Here is a 19,858-nt window from a genome sequence, read left to right as displayed (position 1 = left end):
AATGGATTTGGAAATAGGGAGGGAGAGTTCTTTATGGGGCTCGAAGAATTGCATCGGATCACCAGTTCTGGCCAATTCGAATTGTACGTGCAACTAGGCCGCTTTGATGGAAAATTCGAGTTTGCTAGACTTGATAATTTTAGAATTGGTGACGAGAATACGAAATACATGGTGGAGTCGCTGGGAGAGTTTAGTGGGACAACTCAGGATCAAATGTCTAGCAGTTTGCATCGCGCGTTCTCCACTATTGATCAGGACAATGATCAATGGGACAGCGGCAGTTGTGCTGCACAATTTGGTGCCTGGTGGCACAATGAATGTAGCATAATGTAAGTAACCAATTCATTTATGGTCTTATACAAACGTGAGTTAACAATTTTAATATTTTTGGTTTACCATTATTAGCGGAATTAACGGAAGATTATTTACAAAAGAAGGTTGCGATTTTTCAACTATGTGGGATGACTGCTATACTCCCAAATCTGCCCAGATGCTTATTCGGCCTAAATTAGTGTTTTAATTTATCTAAAAATCAACGAGAATTCAATAAAAATACAAACGAAATTGTTATTCAACATCAAAACAATAAAATCTGAAATACTTTCTCTGAGTAGCATCTAATTCTAGTCTAATGGCATCTAATTTCAAATTATCCGATTTTTATTCAATTATTACGGTCTAGGAGGAATTTGCTCTGAAAAAGTCTCGTCCTCCTGTTCAAGAATAATATATTTCACTTGGTAAGACCACAAATTATCTAAGCACCGATATACATATGTAATACATACCAATAACTAATTTATGCTTTGCACTTGTTTAGAATTTCACTCTTACATAAACATTTGCCTACACATAGAATTTATTTTAAGTTTGGCTTACAATTAAATCAAATCTCATCACCTAGAACAATAAGAGGCATTCTTTAAGATATTTTGTTCTATGTAGGCACGTTTTTTTCGTATGTTGGACTTTGTATAATTTACTTGTTCTTCTTATTTGTATTGCCAGCCAAGAAATGGGTATGTATGTGTATGTATTTGTATGTGTTCTCTTGATTGTTGGCGGCTTTAAACTCGCGCGCCGATGTTTTTCAGTTCACTTTTTTCTGTTGTTGTCTGCTGCCTCTTCCCATTATTCAAGTTGACTTCTTGCTGGTTCGTTGCTTGTTTCCATTGCTGCTGCTGCTGGCACCGATGGTTGGTGCCTTTTTTTTTTTTCGTTTGACGAGGTTATTGACTTTGAAGCAAAGGCATCGCCATCGCCATCATCATCGTCTGGAGTCTTCTCTTTTCTGCGATCTTCACGTCTGGCCCACTTCGGAAATATGCACAATAATATACACGCCTTTCCAGTTACAGACCTCAGCAGAGACCCCCAAGACCTAGACACTAATGATTCGTTGCTCTCCCTCTCTTTCTATATATTTCCTATCTATATCGAACTTCAAGTGCAACAGCAGCAGCAACAAGTTTAAAATAACTTTTGTTTTTGTCCGTTTAACTTCAATTAAACAAATTTACACATTTTCACACATCCACAACAACAACATCAACAGCCTAAATTTTATTTAATTTGATAAAGTCATTAGGTTTCGTTTACATTTGTCGTTCACAAATAATTGCCAAAAGATTTTTGTCCTGAAGGATGGATATCAGGCTCTCGGAGTGAAAGTGAAATTTAATTTGATTTAAATTGCATAAAAGTTATTTATTCAAGTCAAACATTGAAGGTAAAATTCTACTTTCTCCACATTTTTGTGACACAAAACATAGATTCAAGTTGAATATTTATGCATTTTTTATAGGTTTAAAGTTAAACTTTAAAGAATTGGAAACTCAATGTTAAATGAAATATACTGAACAACGAGCCGAAGGCCTTAGTTGCCAGTGCTTGTAAAATAAAGTTAGGTTGATAGTTTACAGTAAGCAAATGTACCAGAAAACTCAAAATGCTGGACTGGATGATCAGAGGGTCCTCAACATTGTCCCTCGCAAATAAAGTACAAATTTAGACGGCCATAGTGGTACCAACATTCACCTATGCCCTTCCTATTTGGGGCTCTGCAGATAGATCTAATGTAAAAAAGGTCAAAACCATGCAGAACAAAGCGCTTTGTCGCTTTACAGGAGCAGAATGGTACGTGCGAAACTCAATTCTCTACAACGATAGCTGAACTAATAGGCCGACACAGCACGCGCTGAAGAGACCGCCTCGAAGCTCATCCGAATCCCTTAGCCAATGATTTGGCCGTCAACATCTTTAGGCGTAGACTAAAGCGAAAAACATTGACTCATTTATAAAGCTCAAATTCGTTGTAAAAGCTGTCTGAAGCTGAGACAACACAAATAAAATATTACCATAAACAAAAAAAAAAAAAAATACTTATAATAATATTAATAAATGAAATATACATTGACATGTGTAAAGTTACACTATGTACACATTTTTTAAAAGGAAGAAATCCTATAAAGTTATATACATATGTATGTATAGTTTGTATATTTATGTACATATGTACGTATGTATATGTATGTATAGTGATCAGTCATCAAGGCTTCAATTTTTTTGGTTTGTTATCTAACAAATACAGTAGAGTCCGGTTATAACGACTCCGCTTATAACGTCCGTCCGGTTATGGCGATTAAAGTTCGATTAGTGATTGGTTGGTCCCAATGCAAACATATATGGAAAGGCCTCCGGTTAGTAGCTCTTCCGGATATAACAACGAAAATCGCCGATCCCTTAAGCGTCGTTATAACCGGATTCAGTACAAACTGTACTTATTAACTGAAATAAAATGAATTCGCAATACGTCATGTACACTGCGCGTCATCAGGTTAGCGCCCCCCTCTCTCTACATGTTTTTTCTAATTTTTACTTTCCTATTCCACTGTTTTTCGTAAAATTTTGTTGTTGTTGTTACAATACCCATTTATGATCTTTATGACAAGAGAAGAAAGCTTCTTAGAAGAACCGTTATATATTTTTTCGCGTTTTGCTTCATTCTCGACGAAAAAGCTTGCCCTTATTATGCGTCATCAGATTAGCGCCCCCAAATGCAATTTTAGTTATCTCGCTTAATTTGGCAATTGCAGTCACCAAATTTTTTGTGAACCTTAAAGTAATCAATATCTTTCGAAAAAAAGTACACTATGGGTAAAGGAACAGTTTTATCATTGGTTGAAAAATCAAAGATTGAGGCATACTTTGAATCTGGACTATCCTACCATAAAATTGCTGAAAAGACGGGAAGACACAGAAAAACAATTGCCAATTATCTTAAAAATAAGGAAAGCTATGGAAAAAACTACAAAGGCGGCAATAATCAAGTGATTACACGAGCAGATAGGAGAGCAATACTTCGAGAAGCTTCCAATTCGCACGAATCGACCACCAAAATCAAGGGAAAAACCGGTGTTAAGGCAAGCTTATCAACTGTCCAACGAGTAATAAGGAAAGCTGATCACCTAAAGAGACTGAAATTAAAAAAAAAAAAACCACCACTCAATATGCTGAGAAAAGAAATGCGCCTAAATTTTGCACAAGTGCACATGACGTGGTCTACCCAATGGCGATATGTTGTCTTTTCAGATGAAAAAAAATTTAATTTGGAAGGACAAATGATTGTAGCACAATATAAAAAAAAATCTTAAAGCTGGAGCTCTGATGGTTTCGATTTGATTGAACATTGTCAGTGAGCTTAAAGGGGGGCGCTAACCTGATGACGCGCAGTGTATGTGAAACAATCAGTCTCAAGTAATTTAGTAAAGTGAAATAATAAAGTTATTTCTTAATTGTCCAAGTGTACGTAAATTTTGCTTCCTTACAAAATGTTCAGGTGTTTAACAAGATATTCCAAAAACTTAATTTTTATTGATAAGGCTGTGAATCTTACAAAAAAATTGTACTTGTAGTGAAATATACAAAAGAAAAAACCTTTATATCTTTATAACATTTTGAATCGTCCTCTTTCAACCCCAATTATAATTTTTCACGAATTGAAATTGGGACTTTATGCATTTTTTTTGCTTGGTTTTGATTTATAATAAGAATTTATTCTTTTTTTTATTTTTTCCCCATTAACGAGTTATTCCTGTCAAAATTATATAAATATTTGATTCAAATTACTTTATTGTCGAAAAAATCAGAGTCAGATTTCGAAAGCAGAAAACCTGTTAAATTCGTGGATACAACTTTATTTTTACAAATTCGTTCTTGAGAATTTGATATAGTAATTATGTACATATGAAATTGACTTTCTTCAAAATCGTACTTGTATAAAACGCATTTAATAGTAATTATTTTATTTCTATGAAAATGTCAATTGAGTTTTACAATATTTATCAGAAATTGTTTATTCAATTCGCCGTTTTGTTTTATATATTTTTGGATTTTTGTGTAAAAAATGTGTGCCTTTAGTTTTCTTTAAATAGAAATCAACTTATCAAATTACATCTCTTTCGCTCCTCCCCCCTTGGTACTACTCTCCTCCAGCTTTTACTTATGATTTATTTAAGTGAATGTTTACTGTAAATGTGTGTAACGGTTGATGTTGTTGTTGTCGTTGTTACTGCTGCTTTTGCTGCTAATTCTGTTTGTGGCTGAGTAAATATTTGCCCAATCTCCCCATTCCCCAACTCCCTGCAATCCCATTTCACTCAACTTCCCACCACTCACTATTTCATCCTCAACCGTTTCCATCATTCCTCAGCGAACGAAACGAAATTGGAATAAAATGAAAACGCCTCCCCCTGCTGCTGTTCCCCTGTCGTTTCGGTCGTCCACCAAGCTGTGTCCACTTGTTTGTTGTTGTACACATTATTATCAAGGATATCGCTAACCAGAGGCAGCGAGAGAGTGAGACAGAGGCTAGAAGGGGGGAGACGATGGTTAAGTTGGTTTAGAATTCAGAGTGTTTGGCTATGCGCGCACTCCAAGGAAATTGTATAAAAAAAGGACACACATAAAACTGTAAACTCTGAACCGAAACGGCGGGCGCGCGCGTGTGTGTGTGTGTGTACGTGTGTATTATATTGTCGACGGGTGGGGGGTAGAGATAGAAAAGAAGAACAAGAGGCCTGTGAGTTGTGGTGGCGGGATGGTGCGGGGGTTTCTGCCATTGGCGTAAAACGAACAGGAAACGAGCGTGCAAGGACACATGGGCGAATGGGTAGGAAGAGAAGAAGGAGAAAGAGGAATGAAGCGAACAACCGAACCCAAAAAGCAAAAGCAAAACTAAAATTGAAAATGGCAACACGAAAGGGGAAGCAACAACAACAACACGAACAACAAGCAAGACAGCCAACAACGCAATGACAGTGACAGCGCGCAACGTCGCAGTCAACGCAGACAGAGCTAGTAATAACAACAGCAACAACAGCAACAACAACAACAACAGGAGGAGCAAACAAATGAATTTATGCAGTCGTCGTCGTCGTTGCCGTTGCCGTTGTCGTTGGTATTTATGTAACGGTGTTGTTGTAGTTGCTGCAGTCGGCAACAGCAGCAGCATGAGGATTGCAATGGGAAAGGCTCCACAAAAGTGGAAGTGGAAACGAGAGCGACCCATAAATTAGAGTGAGAGACCCAAGCGCGAGAGAGTGAGCACACCGAGTATGGGAGCCCAGCCAGCCTGCGAGTGTGAGGCAGAAAGTAAGAGAGAGAAAGAGAAAGACTCCCGCCGAATGTAAGAGTGGGAAAGAGAAATATAGCAACTGCAGCAGAAGCAGCAGCAGCATCGGCAGTAACACCAACAACAACAACAACACAAACAACAAGGAACATTGACGTATTTGCCATTTGCAACCCAGAGACCCAAACTCGTCTTTTTACCCGCACACTCCCACACCATACTCGAGAACGTGGCTCTGGGCAACAACAAAACCAACCAAGGCAAAAGTGGAAATGAAGGAGGCAAAGCGAGCCAGAGTGCAGCAGCAGCAGCAGAGAGCCCATATAGCATTGCCATCTGCTGCTGGTGCTGCTGCTGCTGCGGCATCTCCTCCTATCCTGTGGGGCACCACACCAAGTTGGAGCAAGTAGACAAATACTGAATACAGATGATGATGATGATGATGATGGCGGTGATGATGAGGGCAGTGAAGGGGGAAGAAAACCTTTCTCTCCTTATTCTCCTATCCCCTCCCCCGACCACCACAGATTGTTAGCTCTCTTTCTCTCTCTATCTCTTTCTCCCTTAAAATACAAGCGAAAATGTGTCCCTTGACTCCCTTCATTGTTGTAGTTGTTTTTGCCCGTTGCCTGGGTTAGTTACAAAATTGTTGATAACGCCATGCAATTTCTAGTCAGGTTGTCCGACAGACACACACACACACAACAACAGAGAGAGAGAGGAGACATTGAGTGAGAGAGATAAAGAGACACTGTGTACAGGTCCTGGACTATGGTCACTAATACTACACTAAAACATATCCCCCAACCCGCACCCAAACCTGACATTAACTATCCTTTTGTCTCCTCCATCTCCTCCTGTATAAACACACAAAAAGGTGAGTTTAATTAGAATGAAGCTAAATAGGTAGATAGCAAAACATTTTCCCTCAATTTTCACACAGAGAGTTGAGGGGAAAAACTACTGAATGATTTTGGAGAAAAATCCAAGTAGGTGGTGCTTTAAGATATCAACAGTCAGAATTGGAAAATATTTTTATTTGTTTTTTTTTTTTAGGGCTAAACATCTATTAATTTTAATTTAATAATAATAAATAACTTTATATACTTTAAGCCGATATTACTTTTATGAAGAAGCAGCAGCTCCTTGCAGAGGGAATTGGGTAGTTGAGGATTTTTAACCACTTCTCTTTCATCGACCATAAAACTACGTAAGATTTTAAGATTTATCAATACAATTGTCCTTTATGATGGTCTATTACGAATTTTAAGAATTGCTTTTCTGATTGCAGAGCTTGCCGCATCCTTTTCATATTCACTAGTGTTTTGTTTCTAGGACATGTTAAACAAAATCATACAAAATGGGCAGTTACATTCCAAGAAGGCTAAAAAACCATTTTCTTTGTCGGTTTTCACTTTTTTAACAAATTAGACGATTACAAGTTGTTTGTTATGCCTAGAATATACTAATTTTTCTTTAAATAGTACTCAACCATGTAAAAAAGAGAAGGTGGCTTAGCAAGTGCCAGGTGTAGATTTTAAATCCTTGGCTATTTTTTCGTCGTCCGTTGTACGAAGAATGTATCATTAAGTTATTGAATGTGGACTTTGTCATGAGGTCAGTGCAATGATCGGCTATTTACTTTCGTTAGCAATAAAATAAGTAGAGAGCACTTAAGAAGATTCTTAAGGTTTTTCTTAGGGAATGACTTTTTTGCTCATCACTTTGGAAGTTCTTAGCCATTTTATTATAATAAGTTCTTTGGATTGCTTAGTCCACTTTTTTCTTCGACTCACTCCATTGCGATAGTTCATAGTTTAAAAATTTCTTGGATTCCTTACGTATGTACATACATACATATAAATTGGCCCCTCCCTACTTAACCCAGAGTCAATATTTACTTATTGTTTATTTATGTTTTTGTTTTATTATAGATAAAGCTAATAAGATAATTGGCAGTAGAAAAAATTAAATTACATAATTTATTATATTTTTCCCACAATATTATCTTCACCTTTATGATTTTCAGGTAACTGACCTATGCTTGTATGTACCTATCTATTCCAGTTTGATTATCAGAGTTAAGCAAAAATTATTCATTTAAATTTCATTTTCATTTGCCACAGATTTTCCCACACTTTTTTTGTTGTGTTGTGCTGGCAGTATCTGAGATAATGTCTAGTGGCTTACTCGTCTGTCATTCCCCCTCTTGTCCTCGGTTTGTGCCTGTTTAACGTCTCTCGCCATTTCATTTCTGCCCATTTTGCTCTGTCTGTCTCCCCCTTTTTCTTTCTACCCGCCCCCTCTATCTTTTTCTCACTCTCAGTTGTTGTTGTTGTGTGTCCATTGCACAACTGTACGCAGCTGGCGCAGCAAAAAAAAGCTTTTAAATGCTACGTTGCGTTTGGGTTTCGTTGCGTTGCGTTGTGCGGTGATTTCATTAGACAACAAATACAATTAAAAAGCTTGTTGCACGTAATCTAATATGGACAACCCACAGACGCGTACACACACACACACACACATATATATACACAGAAACAGACACTCTGTGAGAGAAACATACACGCACAGCCATTTAATTATTGCTTAAATCAGATTATCCCAAACAAAAGGCAACACGATAAAGGTGAAAATGTAACAAAACCCACAAATGACAACAAAAGAATAGAATTTTTACTTCAGTTTTGTGGTGGGTGGATATTAGAGAAAGAAAATGAGTGTAGATTGATTTTAGCCGAGTACTAAAAGTGAAGCATCCAAATTAATGCATTTTCATTTAAACAACATTTTAAGAATTCTCTTTGAATTCACCACTAACCAATCTCAAAAGTACTTAATAAAAGCCTATTAACAAGATAATAGCGTTAAGTAATGCACAATTGATTAACCATAATAACTTGCAACCAAGAAAAGCAAAACGTGTTATGATGACGGGATTCTTTTGGGGCAAGGACTGGGGAGAGCAAACAAAATCGTTAAGCTTAACTGTTATTTTAGACCAATTTGAACTCTTTATATTTCAAAAACTTATCGAAAATGTTTACAAATGTTTCCGATCTCTTAAAGACCCTCAGCCCAAATGCCTCCCCTTCTCTAAAAGCATAACGAAAGGGAAAATCAAGCTTTCATTTCATTATTTTTATCTTAACAACAACTGTATTGATACGTACATATGTAAAAGATAAATCTAACCTTATTCAATAAATAAATCATACCAATTCTTGATAAGAGCCGTGCTCTCGGAAAAGCGGTAGCAAAGAACGTTTTCTCGCTCATATGTATGTTGGTTGGACCCCGATTATCCGGGCTCCCATCAACCGGACACCCCTACTATCCTGGAAGAAGTTGAGTTTGTTCCATTGTCACTGTTAACAGTGATTACCTCTATTAAAATGTATATTACTTTGTAGAACTAACAACCATTTGTTTGTGGATTGATTTCAGTAAGTATGTACTTATAAAATTTCAAGTACGAAATATGTCAAAATTTCGCAGTCAATTTACCGGGTTTTTCGATTTTACGTGATGACTCTGGTCCCGAACGTCCCGGATAATCGAGGTCCAACTGTATATTCATTTTGACATGCCTAACTTATGCCTCTTACAAGCCACAGAAGTCATATCTGTAACCTTTTTGTTGAACTAGTCACTGAGGTTTATTCACATAAAAGTGGTAATTTTGAAACCGATTTTTAGGAAATTTAGTGGACCGATAGATATTAATTAAAACAATTGGTATACTAAATTTGAATACAATAGTTTAAATATTACGGGAGAAAATCTGTCACAAACTTGTATTACAAACGAATTTACATACCAAATATGGTAGATCTAACAGATGCTAAAGGCGGAAACAGATTCTACTGTATTTTGTTTAAGGCAATGGAGAAAGAGTTGTTTTAAATAAGCTTTTTTTTTTCTATTATACATACATATGTATAATTCTACATAGTTTAGTTGTAGTTTAGTAAGTATTATATATGTATGTAGGTAATTAATTAATACAACTTACCTCGAACAATTGTTGTGTGTTTTGGTTGGTGTTTAATCAACGGTTTACAACACTTTAGTTGAGTTTCTTCTTCATAGCTTTGCAATGGCCTTCGCTTCTTTCTGCTGTTGTTGTGGTTGTAAGTGATTTCTCCTGTTGTTGACTTTGTTGTTGAGGTTTTTTAATTTTCATAATTAAACGATTAATTTTTTCATCACTATTCTTATTCTCTATTCTTTTTGCTTTTAGGCTCACTCACTTTTTATTTGAATTTATGATTTCATCTTTGACGATTATCAAAGTTTATTCAGTTTTGAAGAAGGGCGCGGGGGCGGGCCACAAAGAATGATTTTTTATTATTAAAATTGATTATTGAAATTTATGGCTAGCGTCTCGCGACTTGCTTTTTAAGCTAAACAAGAAGAACAGGAAAAAGAGAGGGAGAACAAACAAAAAAAATAAATAAATAAATAAATTGGTATATAGAATTATAATTTAGTGTTTTGTAGTGAAATGAAACAGATTAGCAGACGACCGACAACAACAGCAACAACAAGGACTATTTGAATTTTTTAAAAATTCGCCAACTGCGACTTTTTGTATACACTTTTTGCAAATTTTTCAACATAACTTAATATACATTTATTTTAGAAAATATTTCACATTTCAAAATTCATATTAGCCTTGATTTTGCACATAACTGATGGAACTCTAAAAATTATATAATAAGCTGTCTTTTTTAAATTTCTTGGTTTTTAAATACTATCTGTAACAAAACTCTTACTATATTGGAAATAAGTTTAAAAAAAATGTTGGGACCTAAAGACGAAAATATAAAATTTTTAACAAAATAAAGAAGGACATTTTCCTTGACTTAGTTAAGATAGTTAAGATTGAAGGATTGAAACAACTAAAATAGAATGCCGATCAGATTGAATTTGTTTTTTTTTTTTTTTGGTTTTTCTTCGGAAAGTCCAACATCTAACGAAAATTGGCACAACTATTTTTGCAAGGGTATACAAAAACGTTTTATATCTGAAGAAATGTGAGTCATTTTTACGAGAAGTACGACGAACGGCGACGTGGTCTGACAGTCGTTTAGCACTTTTTACAAGAGGGCACAACAACACAACAACAGAAGATGAATGAGGATGAGGGAAAGAGACAGAGGGAGCCAAAGGGTGGTGTAGATAGAGAAAAGTTTCAAACAAGAAAGCTAATAAACAAGAACCATGTCGAGCAACTTGGTTCGTTGGGTTGTCCGAGTCCGTGTCCGAATGAAGCGCACAGCAAAGTACAGACAAAATACATTAAATTTTTCGTTTCGTTTTCCTCTTTTCAATTGAATTGAAAATGTATAGTGGGAGGATGAAAGGGTGGGGGGGACACACACAGAAGACCGATCAAACAAAGAGGCCAAAAACAACAAAAACAATTGTCAGAGATCTTCAGACGAGTGCGTGGGTCTTCTGGGCGTAGTGCTTCAATAAATCCCAAAGCAACAACAATAACAACGAAAAACCAACACAAAATTACTTTCCAGAGAAAGCCTACAAAAATTTGTTCAGATAACAAACTACTAACCTAACCTAACCGTAAAACATATGTATGTAGGCATAAAATTCTGATAACACTTATCAAATTATTAGAAAAAGAAAGGCAAAAAAGCTTTAATAATAAAGAAAATGATTGTCAAGGCGCGTCATTTATGAGTTTAAGTGGAATTTAGTTGGGATTTTTTATACACAATTTGATTATTATTTAGTTAAGTGTTTTAAGTCTTTAAAAGAATTTTCGATTTTCATTACAAAACCAATTTAACCCAATTTTGTTTGGGCCCCAATAATTTTTATGGTAATTAGCGTATAAAGTACTTTAATCTGTGGTGCAATTACAAGTTAACAAACCCATCTGAATAACACTTCACTAACACAGCATTTTCAAGAACCATAAATAATGTACTGTACGAAAAGTAGAACAGTGTCCGAAAGGCTCCTACAGTGACTCAAAATAGTCCTTACTCAAGTTTCAAATGAAATTAAATCAAATTAAGTAGGTATTATATGAATCTTTAAAAAGTCAATGCTTGTTAAAGTACTTATTGTATTTTGGCCGATTTGAACTAATTTAATTAACTGTTGTGTATCAATTACGCTGTAAGTGACTAGGGCTTAAATTTCATTCCATTTAACCACTCTTCATGGCAATTATTATTTGTAGCGACTTTTTATGTATTTCTATGGGATTACCACAGCTAAATCTATGGGATTATCAGGCAAGTTTATAAAGTTTTGTAAAGTTTTTAGTTACGCTCAGTTACTAATGGAAATTTTCACAACATCCTGAACGAATAATTGCACTCTACTCGTTGATCTATGTATTTGTGATTAATAACCCATTCTCTCCGCCCCATTCACATTTATCATGAACTGCTTTAACCAGTTGTCCACTTTGACTTGAAAGAGAAAAAAAAACTCGAAAATGCAATGCCACAGGCAAGAGGCATGTGGCTGAGGCCGATGAAGAATGGAGATGCATTGCATGTACACGTGTGTAAGTGTGTGTATGTGAGGTTGCCTGGAACGGGAGTTAACAGTGGAAGAAGGCCAAACACAAAAGGCAAATGACTAAAATTAAACAAGAAAACAAATTCATCATTGAAAATATTTGAAGGGATGATGATAATGAAGCTCATGATGAAGATGATGATGACGTAGCAGAGTAGAGCCCATACATACATATGTATGTACATACAAACAACATGACGAATTGTCAGAGAAAAAGAACCACATAGTGAGAGGAAGAGAGAAAGCATAAAGTGGAAGGGGAGGGAACAAGACTGCCGGCAATGGCCACAATAATAAAAACCAACTGAAATAAATTAAATAATATGAAAAAGAAACACTGCAGAGCAGCAGCAGCTCTGTCCGTACACCCAAAAGAAAAAACAAAAAAAACAACAACCAAACTCACACAAACACAAGTCAAAGCCAGAGGTGGTGGGGAGTGGACAAGGGGAGTGCACCAAAAACTTGAACGACAAACTGACAGACAAACAAAGCGCAGACGGGCAAACGAGCAGATGGATAACTAAGAGAGACACCGCTAAAGAGTGAGCGAGAGAGCTCGATGGAAAGAAGGGGTGGCGGTGGAGACGGGGTGACGCGGGGTGAATCAGGCAAAACGAAAAACCCAACTAAATATCGAAATCACAAATCCACAACCGAGAAACAACAGCAAAAGCAAAAAAAAAAAATTATTGTATTTTAGAAACGAATGGGATTGTGTGCGCCGGTGGCGGCGGCGGTAGCAGAGGCAGAGGCAGCGGCAGCAATGTGAACGGCGGCGGTGGTATTCGTTATTGCGGTGGAAAGGGAACGGAAACGGGAACGGGGAGGTTACAGGGACGTGGAATGGAATATGGCCGAGAGCAATATTTAACGGACAGACAATCGTTTAGGCCAGACCAAACCAGCCAGCTAGCTAGCCAGTCCAAGGCAGAAAAGTGAGCAATAAAAACCATTGCGAATTTACTTTAAATTATTTTACAATATTTTCCTACCCAAATTCAATTGCAGAATAAGTTGTAGTTATAATTTAAATCAAGAGTTTCGCAAAACAACAAAATCCTGCTTAAACCTTAATTTCTTGTTTGTAATCTATTAATCCTTGGTTTGTAGGTGTAAAGCACATGGGTTAAAATTAATCTCATATCTTATTAAAAAGAGAGCGCATACATGCATATGTACATATGTATGTATGTATGTACATATTTTCATACATACATATGTATGTACATCATGTATTTTAATGTCGAACAGAAGAATGTTCTGAACATCCAAATAAAAACATGACTTAAACTAGTAATTAACAGTAAATATCATAAATAAAATAAAAAAAAAAACAGAAGACGGAAGGGGGAGAATAACGAAATTTTACGGTACTTTAGATGTGCTGGACTCAGTGACGTATCTAAAAGAAGGATACGTTATAACGTTACGTTATTTCGAACTATACACAAAAGTGAGCGGAAAAATGTGCTCAAAGCAGCATTTACCGTAAATCAAGTCCTTACTGAACCCTGTGTCAAAAAGGCAATCAGTTTTGTCATTTACTAGAAAATTCCACATAATAACAAATCACTTTACATTTAAACTAAAACACTCATTAAAAGTATCTTCTTTTGATATACACATACATACATACATACATACATACATATGTAGATAGATACAAAGGTGTTTGGCACTGCCCACGCAATAATTCGATTTGATTGCTGTGTGTTATCGTATAAACAGTTTCTTTTTTGTCTTATTTTTTTGTTGCTTTTCTTTTCGGTGTGTGTATGTATTTAACTTCTCAATTTGCCGATCAGCGATTGAAATAAAAAGACCAAAAAAAAAAAAAGCTGAACAAAAGTAACAAGAACGAAGGCAGACGGCAACGAAGGGGCAGGCACAACTGTGCGGGTCGTGTCATGCACACATTTTGATATACAGACACACACACAGATACAGAGAGATACACCGACACACACATGCAAACATATTCTGACAACGGGCAACGGGGCAAACGGTGCGCGCTGTGTGGGGGAGAAGCGGGAAGGGGTGGGCGACGGCGAGCTCCACCAAAGTAGCGCAAAACCACGACACAAACCGACGACCGAGACATAAAATAAATGAGCGCCGCCGCACAAAACATGTCTCCAATGTTGTTTTTGTTGTTTTTGATGTTGTTGTTGCTGACTTGGCCTGACTGTGGGGCTAGCCGGAGTCCGTCTCCGTCTTCATCACACCGTCTCTTTCCACTCCCGCCTCTTGTCTCTGGTTGCTCAACAACGACACCAACAACAACAACAACGTCTTTGTAATTATTGATACATAAAAATAAGTGAACAAGGCAAACGCGAGGCAAAAGCAAAGGCGACCAAGAAGTACAAGCCGAAGAAGAAGCAGAAGACAATTGCAGTTCAGTTGCAGCAGCAACAGCAACAACAACAACTTCAACAGAGAGTTCAAGCAGCAACATTTTGCCTGACATTGGTCAGTTACAATCTCACTTAAACGCCAAAAATTTAGCTCACGTTTTATATTTCCATACAGAAATGTGGAATTTATCCACCGTTACCGTTTTTCCACATTTCAAACCATGGCAGCAGAAATTTTTGTATCCTTTTCTCGCTGAGGGTTTCTTTCGTTTCGTTAGGTTATTTTTTTTTCTTTCTTTCTTTTTTTTGGTGTTTCAATTCCAATGCAGGAATATATCTTTTGCGGCTATCTGTACTGTTTGACTGACAAAAGAAAATGCGGTGCGAGAGCTCTACGCACACACACACAGATACTTTTGCACACACACACACACACATGAACACTCATTTATATGAATGCGAATGCCTGATGTTCGCTTGGTTGAGTTTGCCGCTGTTGTTGCTGCTGCCGCTGTCGTTTGGCTGACTTGGCCCAAACGTTTTTCGTTTTGCTTTTGGCATTTGTGTATCTGTATCTGTCGCACTTCCTGCGGGCCCCACTGCCACCGCCGCATGTTATGCTGCTTGTGCTTCTTGTTCTTCTTCGTCTTGATATTCTTACTGCTGCTTTTTCTTTTCTTTTATTTCACATTATTTCATTCTTTCTTTCATTTTATTTTTTGCAATAATAAATATTGATATATGTATGTTATACACACATATGAGATGCGTTGCGACGCTGCCGCCGACGCTTCTTACACTTTTTCTCACTCACATTTCATTTATTTAATTTTTTTTCGCTTTTATTTTTTCCCCCTCCCGTTTTGTTTGTTTGTTTGTTAGATGACGACGACGATGACGACTACGACCACGACCACGACGACGACGTTGACTCTGGGGGCTCTGGATTTGGATTGCCTTTTGCTTTGTGAGTTGCTTCTGCTCCACCGACGAGTTACCCGAACTAAACTAACGACACCATCAAAAGCTGGAGCCGAAGCCAAGTGTTGGTTGGCAGTGGCAGCAGCAGCAGCGGCAGCAAGCAGCGAAGTAAACAGCAGCAGCGCTGCCTTGTAGTAGATGGAAATGGCAGGCGGGTGGCGGAGGGGTTGGAGAGACGAGCCAGAGTGAATGTAAAAGAGAGAGGCAGAGACAAAGAGAGAGAGGATGGGGAGAACTGGGCAAAAGGGAGGGGGTGGGGGGCCACAATACAACGATTATATGAGAAAATTTATTCAACATTTAACGAATATTGTTGTTGTTGTTGATGTTTTTATATTATGTTCTTGTTGCGTCGTCGTTGTCGTTCTTGTTGTTGTTGGTGGTGGTGGTGGTGGTTTTAAGGTGTCGTCGTCAGCGTCGTCGTCGAAGTAGACCGGGCAGCCAGCCAGCATTTCATTTGTTTTGTTTCCATTTCTTTTTACGGGTAATTAAAAATTTGCTATAATAACTAAATCAAATGAGAGCAGCAGTAGCAGCACCGGCGGCGGCAGCAGCAGCGTCAAAGGAGAACAAACCGAGGAAGTGAATAAGCAAATTTTTGTTTTCTTTTCGGCATTGCATTTTGGTGAGTATGCGTGTGTTTGTGTATGTGTAAAACTGAGTGGGTGTGAAAGTAAGAGAAGGAGATGGCACTCTTTCAGCGGAAGTGCGTGTGTGTGTCTTGGTGTTTTTGTTGCTGCCGCTGCTGCTGCTGCCAGCGGAACTGTAGCAATGCAAATTGACAGGTGAAATTAAATGAATGGCAATAAAAAAATTGACAAAATGAGATACTCCCTCCATCCCGCTCTCTCTCTCTCTCTGTCTCTCTCTCTCTGTAAGATGCAAGTTTTAACAAGTAGACATAAAGGGATATTAAAACGGTTTGCCAAAATTAAATTCAAAATAAATTCATTCAAGTTCGTACGAATTCCCCTTTTAAATCCCATGCCCTCTCTCTTTTCCTACAAGCACTTTAGATCTATGTATAGCGGTACATTACTTATTGCGGTTAGGCGTCCAAGAATATTTTACTTGATCACGAATTATCCGTTAGCAATAAAAACTGATTGCAGTGCCCCCAAATGCTGAGTTTGCAAATTGTAAAAAATAAATTAAGTCTTTAAACAATTTTACTCATTGGGCTCCAACAAAATCTCGCCTAAACGCATGTGGCGCTTCTTTAGCCAAGTTAAAGCCAATTTAATCATTTTTGAAACCGATAAAACTTCTGACTGACTTTGCAATTAACAAATTCTGAAAGATTTTCAGTGGCACTACGTACACATGCATACATTGAAGAATATATAAATATGACCCCTCCCCGACCCATTTGTTCATTTTTAGTCAAGTGAAAACACTTGCAACTTTGACTTAAATGAAAAGAAGGCAAAGATTCAGTTTTTTTTCAAGTTTCGTAGAGGCGACATTTCTAATTTTTTGGCAGACCAATCAAGTTTGATTCCTGGCGTTTAGTCGTTTTGAATTTAATATTAATTCTCTTACCACTGGCCACTTTTGTTTCAATTCCAGCATGGACCTTCCCCCCTTCCCCCTTGGACGAAAATTTGCCTCTATTTAAAGGGTTTCGCTGTTATTTGTGGTTTTGTGGGAAAGGGTATTTCAACATTTGCTAAAGCTGCTGTAGGACCTGAGCCCTAGAGGCGAAATGAAACGTAAAAGGGCAAAAGGGACAACATTGTGTGGAGAAGGACAACACACAGGCCATGGTGAAGATGTTGGAGGAGCATTTGGAGGAGTGCAAGAGCGAATATGGAGGAAATGAAAGCAAGCAGATGAGAAGAGCGCAAAGGAGGAGATGCAGACAAAGCAGCACTGCCAGCACAGCGGAGGGTAAGGGAGGGCGGCGCTGGCTGATGTCGAACGTAGCCTGCCAGTTGGTTCGTTTCGCTTCAGTTTGGTTGCCTTGTGGGGACACACACACACTTACATACATACAGAAACAAGGCAAAGCAGAGAGAGATATGTATATGTAGAGTGAGAGAGGCTGAGGTAGTGGCGGCGTGTGCAGGGCAAAAGTTGTTGCTGCCTGTCGCTGGAGCTGCTGCAACAACAAGCAAAAGGCGAGCGTGCCAACTACAACAACAAGGATTACAATTCAAACTTGCTCGTCAGCCTGGCTGGCTGCCATTGTCAAAGGGGGACGGGATGGGGCGGTACGGGGGGTCCTGGAGCTACAGGGACTACAGAAAAAGAAGAGAGTGAGAAGCAAGATGTTGGGCTAACGGCTGAGGGTGAGTAGTGTGTTGGTTGGAACCGCGCCGTGTCGTGCCAAACCAGCAGCCAGCAAGCAGAAGGTGGCATGACCAACAACAGCAACAACCAAGTTTCGCTCTTCTTATTCTCCTTCACCAACATCTCCCTCACCCCTTGCTCTCACTCACTCACTCCCTCTCACACTCTCACTCTGACTCTCTCTATCACACCATTTTTCGTCTCCTCGCGTTCTGTCCGAACTTGCATAAAAAATGTGCGGAAGAAAAAATTTATAAGTACATGCGTGTGAGTGTGTGTGTACGAGTGAGAGAATGAGTGAGCTTTTTGCCAAAGTAAAGGAAACCTTGCGGCTTCTACCAACTGCGGCCCAACGGCAAAATAAATGAGCTACACGCACAGGCTAAAGGAGGCCAGGAGGAGGAGAAGGGAATTGTGCAAGAGCCAGGAGGGACAGTATAAGCGGGAGCGGAGGGAGGTGGCTTGGTAGAAGTGAAGCTAAAGCCAGCTAGCCAAAGCCCATATAGCCCACTGCACAAACGAGCAACGTTTTTTTTGCCTCTCCTTTTCCCATCGTTTTTGGTCGTTTTGTTTTTGCTTTCGTTAATTTTCATCAGTTTCGAGCACAAATGACTGAGTGAGTAATTGGGTGGGACCGGAGACGTAAGAGGAGGGCAAGGAGGCATAACCTCAATGGAACTTCCTCAAAGTCAGCTAATTGGGCCTGTAAAAGTAAAGCTTTGTTTTATGTTCTCCCCATCTTTTTGTCGTACATATTCCTTCTATCCCTTATGAGGAGTAGTAATAGCCTACGAAGATCGATTCCTTCATTCCCTTTTCGCAAACAAAGTGGGCAACTGTGAATATGATAATGAATAATGCTTAGCAAATTGTTGAGGTCGTGGTGGACTTTAAAAGAGTAGTTGTTTAGGCAAACCTACTAATTGATTGATATGCAATATTAATCGTGATAATATGAGGTATTTATGTAATAGTAAAAGGTTCCAACTTGTTTCAGTTGACAAAAATGTTTGTTTATGTATATGTATAATTGTTTGGTTTATGGTTTTTATTTACATTTGTTTCATGTGGATAACGTTACTAAACTCGAACCTTGTGAAATTGTAGTAGGGCGGGGCAGTATCTGGATAAATTAAGCAGAAATTTGATGGCTGTTTAAATATTTATTTTAATTTTTTTTTTTTTTTACCATTGATTGTTTACTTTTTCGCAATGAATCTAAGAATTGTGGGATACAATTTCGATTAAAATGTCAATCGATCCGTGTAAAATAGAAACGGATGATTACATTTCGGCACGTACATACATATGTACATATGTACATACATACATATGTACAGTGGATGGTGCTCACTGTGAATCGTGCATTTCGTGAGTGAAATGGCCTGAGTTTTCTTTATGCATGCAAAAATAGTTAAACACACATGTAGCAGTCACTTTTAAACGCTTGTTAATATGCATTAATCTCTCTCTTTCGAGACGCGCCTCAAAACTTCAATCTTTTACCATACAAAAAATCTATTTTAAATGGAACAAATATTCAAAGGGTATGGAAATCTAAATCAAGTAACTAAAGCCGTCTTTGCGACTTTAGGATACCATGTTTACATCAGTTTACATGCTTTTTAGCAAGCCTTACTCTTATAAACACAGACCAACTCCGCTCTTATGGCCCACATGGTGAAAAATGTTTATATCCATAACTTGGCTATTTTCGACTCGATTTTTATTAAATTTAGTACATTGGTGGACATTAATGAAGGATTTTAGTGTGTCAAATTTAATTGATGTAGTTTAAAAATTTGTTTTTTTTTCAAATAACGTGGGCGGAAGAAAGCGTGGCAAACTACAACACAAACGAAATCTGTGCACTTTCTAAACAGCTGCTGGGGTCTTTGTGAAAATCAGTTCTTTTTTTCCAATTTCCTGGGCGGCATGGGGCCTGGCAAAAATTTGAAACAAACTTAATCAGTTTACATACTATATTTGTATAATTACCAAGTTAAGTGGCTCTAACTTTTATAGTCTGCGA

The 19,858-nt window shown here is 37.9% G+C and overlaps 1 protein-coding gene across 6 annotated transcripts in view; it reads right to left on the bottom strand.

The window, feature by feature from the left end:
- tou (toutatis) overlaps window positions 1-19,858 on the bottom strand; it is a 52,192-nt gene that overhangs the window by 23,053 nt on the left and 9,281 nt on the right. For 4 of the 6 annotated variants that reach the window (XM_068290181.1, XM_068290187.1, XM_068290186.1 and 1 more), the window contains exon 5: window positions 9,648-10,038. The gene's annotated coding sequence lies outside the window, so the exon portion shown is untranslated. Of the gene's footprint in view, window positions 1-9,647; window positions 10,039-15,367; window positions 15,529-19,858 lie in introns of those variants that run through there. The other 2 variants (XM_068290183.1, XM_068290184.1) reach the window with 2 other exon arrangements.

This window comes from Drosophila tropicalis, unplaced genomic scaffold (genome assembly GCF_018151085.1).
Source record: "Drosophila tropicalis isolate 14030-0801.00 unplaced genomic scaffold, ASM1815108v1 contig_593, whole genome shotgun sequence".
In the NCBI taxonomy this organism is placed as follows: Eukaryota; Metazoa; Arthropoda; class Insecta; order Diptera; family Drosophilidae; genus Drosophila; species Drosophila tropicalis.
The sequence above is the reverse complement of the archived record's forward strand: the minus strand, read 5'-3'. Positions and strand labels throughout refer to the sequence as shown.